Source organism: Aptenodytes patagonicus, chromosome 10, assembly GCF_965638725.1.
Source record: "Aptenodytes patagonicus chromosome 10, bAptPat1.pri.cur, whole genome shotgun sequence".
Classification (NCBI taxonomy): domain Eukaryota; kingdom Metazoa; phylum Chordata; class Aves; order Sphenisciformes; family Spheniscidae; genus Aptenodytes; species Aptenodytes patagonicus.
Genome location: NC_134958.1, coordinates 14,859,128 through 14,863,095, shown reverse-complemented (window position 1 = coordinate 14,863,095; position 3,968 = coordinate 14,859,128).

Genomic DNA, 3,968 nt, shown 5'->3' with positions numbered 1-3,968 from the left:
TGTGAGGCTTCTGGCTTTTTTTTTCTTTTGACTTTTCAAAACTGGATTAACTTAGGGCTTTGCAGAAGTCAAGGTATTTTGACAGATCGGCAATAGTTACAGCTGTTTCATAAAAGCCAACTCTGGGGGCAGTGATGGAGGTGAGAAACTCACTATGTGCCTTACGGCTTGTTTTTGTCCCGTGCGGGGCAGTTACCAGCATGTGCTCCCTGGATACTTCTAAGCCAAAAGCCTGCTTCAACTCCAGTACCTGTGCACTCGGTGGGAATGTGCATAGAAACACAGGCAGCAAATTTTGAGCTGCTTTTACGGGTACGTAAGAATAACTTGGCAGTATTGTGAAAGTCTTCCTTAAGTCTGCCACCGTATAACCTCTGGCACTGTATAAAAGCTGCTTTGGCCAGCCCTGTGTGAGCCACTGCTCCTGCGGGGCATGTGCTGGCCCTCGGCTTTCCCCCCTTGAAGCCTGTGAGACTTTTGGTCAAACAAACGAGTTACGAGAAGGTGCATGAGGTGAAGTTTACAACAAATGAGCTGCCCTTTGATAAATGCCTATGTATATACTCCTGCACAGAGGTCAGTAACTTTCTGTTGTTATGAAATAAATTAACCTGGCTTACAGTGAGGAATGTATGCTCAGAGGCAGGTGCTGATGTTCACACGCAGCTCAGTTTTCAATAGATCTTGTGACCGTACCCTGACTCAGCCTGGTATTCCCTTGCTTTCCCAGTAACGTGATGGGGAGATACATAATCAAATTTTACTTTAGCTTCTTGTCTTCTAAAATATTAAACCATTTCATGTTATTTCTTTGAATCTGTACAAGTCTGGTGCTTTTGAAAACAACAGACCAAAAAAAAAACCCCTTCTATATCAAAAGCAGTTTTGCTTTGGTAGTGCTCTGGGACCATTTTACTATGTTTATACCATCCTGAGTGAGATGGCAAATGATACAAAGGATTCTTTCATGTGTTTCTGTTCATTCCGATTTTCCCTGTGACCTGGTTACTTCTGTATATGATACAGAATGATGTTATCTGGCATTTCTAGACAAAATCATTAGATAACTGATGTTGGGAAGTAGGTGACTTTATAATTATAGTCTTGCTATAACTATTATGCATAATCAACTTCTTAGAAGTATACCTTTTCTCATTGTTTTGTTGTATGCCACAGGCTGTCTCTTACTTTATATTTAGAACAGTCCCATGCTAAGATTCTTTAGGTCTAATGATAGTAAAAATTAAAACGTTCATCCTAGCTTTCAATGCCTTGCTAAACCATTACCCTTTAATTGCCATATTGGTTACCTCACGCCTGCCATGAACTGGTCTGGAGGGGACCACAGTAAGCTCATGATACACACCCGCCTTGCTGTCGCCTGCGCGTCGTTTGAGCAAGGCTTAGTTAATGAGATGGCACCAACTGTACGTCTGCAACAAATGACTTGGCACGTGACTGCTGCAGTGACTGAAACACCACAAAGTACTCTGCATCTCCCTTTCCCAGGAAACATCCCTAAGTCTGCACCCACCTTACAGGTTAAAATTGGTTAGGCAAGATGACAAAAATCCATGTTTTTCATTACTGTTTGAAGAAGATGGTAAAATGGCAAGATAGCAGCCCAGATGGCCATTTGGTCTCAACCAGTATGCTTACTTCTTGTGTTTTTCTGTTCTATTCCTTGAGAAATTGATACTCATAGTTTCATGGCTTATTTCATAATCAACCAAGGAAGGGGGAAATAGAGAGTTATGAAGGAGAGACACGAGTGTCTGTCTCAGAAGCAAATTTCATCTCTGGTTTGGCTGGTGTCTCCTTGGCAGAACAAGCAGCGCTGCCACTGATGCACCCACAGCGCTCAATGAAGTTTTGACAACAGGCAAATGCTACCAGTCCCTTTTGCTATTTGAAAAGTGCTAGGAGACTCAAGACAGCAAACTGTACACGTGAACTGTAGGCTTGTTTTGCCTCTGTATTTTGGGAAAATATTTGGCTTAAGTATAGCCCATATAGAAACACAGTTTGATCTTAGTGGGTATCCTTTTAAGGAATCTAATTTAGGTCGCTAAGCACTTTACCCTTCATTATTTAGTGATTCAATGTTTAAAGAATTTTATTTCTAAGGGGAATTGTTCTGTCAAACAAATTCCATTTTAGTGGGGAAAGAAAAAAAAAAAAGTCTGTGTTCTTTTGGGAAACTGCCAATGTTTTTAGAGCAACGTTCCTTGCTTTGTTTGTTTGTAGGTGGCTTTGTTACAGCTGTTTTCTGCTTCCTCCACCCCACCAGTCAGTCCTGTGCCACCTTCTCATTCCCATTTCGCCTTGTTGCCCTCCTCCTCCTCCTCACAGAGTGCCAGCAGTCTCTTCTGTTCACACCCGGTTCTTCCCTCACAGCCCTGCCTTGCAGCAAAACCCCGCAGCTCCCTGGTGGTGGTGCCTTCTCCCACCTCTTCCTTGAAGCAGGCCTCCAGTGCTGCAGACCTGCAGCACCTCCTCTCCCGCCCTGTGCCTCGCTTCCAACAGCTCTTCACCAGCTGGGAACCGCTGCTCTAGAGGACTTGGGATATTTGATTCACATTGGTATCTAACCACTGCTTGAGCTGGAAATAAATTCAAATGTCTGAACAGCGCAGCTGAAGATGCAAGATGATGATTAGAGGCGTCTTCATTTTTCAGGAATTCCTGGAGCTCCTTGTCCTCAACTTCATCTGAGATTTGTTCTTTGTACAATATCCTGGGAAGCAACAAGTCCTGCTAGTTTAATCCTATTTTTTGATGCTGTAGCAACGCTGAACTGGGGTAACTACTTGGCTGTAAGTAGGCTATTCCTAAAGCAAATGTCCCCAAAGGCAAACAAAGTAGCCCCCAAAAATGGGGCTTGCTTTGTTTTTACATGCTGCTAAAGATTACAAACTCACAAATTATCAGTTGTGTTTCATGAGCCACTTAATTTTTTTTTTTAAAAGTGTAGTTTGCCAACTAGCTGAAATCTGTAGTTCTCATCCAAAACGTATTTCACCTCTTTTGAGGAAGGTGGAGGCCTAAAGAAGTGATAAAATTGTGATTGCCTTCAAGTACGTAGAAAAGCATGTGCTGAGCAAAAAGCAATAAATGCATGTTTTTCTAATAAATTTCTAACAAACACTAGCTCACTTTTTAAAAACATTAATTGAATATATTAATCACTGATCTGCCGATTCGCATGACTATACCTAATATATTCAAAAGACAGGTTCTGTTCAACATGACTATCAGTGTTTATGAGTAAAAATAAAAATGACTAACCTGTCTTGGTGTTTTAAAATGTAATTTTGAAATCCCTATGCCATTTTTGCTAAGCCAATACCTGTTTCCATGGAAATAGCAGCATACAAAACGTTGACACATTTCAGAGAGAGCGAGCTACTTAAACATCTGCTTCCCTGAAACCACCAGCTAGACTTTAAAATAAAACTGGCTCTCACATTTGGTGGAACTGGTTTACAAGAAAAATCAAACAAAGCATCTTTAAATGTTGGCCCAGCCCAGATCTTTTTAAACAATATATCCAGACAGCTAAAGCAGCATGCAGCTCATTGAAGTCTTAAGCCTCATGTTATAAATAACTTTTAATCTACATGGCAATGCATTTAAGGAGTAGTCCCTTGAAAAAAGCAGCTAATAGGACCAACAAACCTTTCCGTATCTTTTAATCCAATTTTCATATACACTTTTAAGAGCTTCACGTCACCTTACAATTCTGCATTGCTAAGTGCTCAGCGTTGTCACAGGTAAGGAAACGTGTGTGGTGAAGATGAGCACCTACTTCTCACCAAAGTCTAACTTCTAGCCATGGTGGCGTGAAAAAGCCAGTATTTAAAACAGAATTCAGACTAGATTTACTTCTCAGCAATCGCTTTGGCCAGCCAGGCACATTGCCCTTCTAGAAGCCATGTTAGCTGAATTTTAATACAATTCTTTAAACT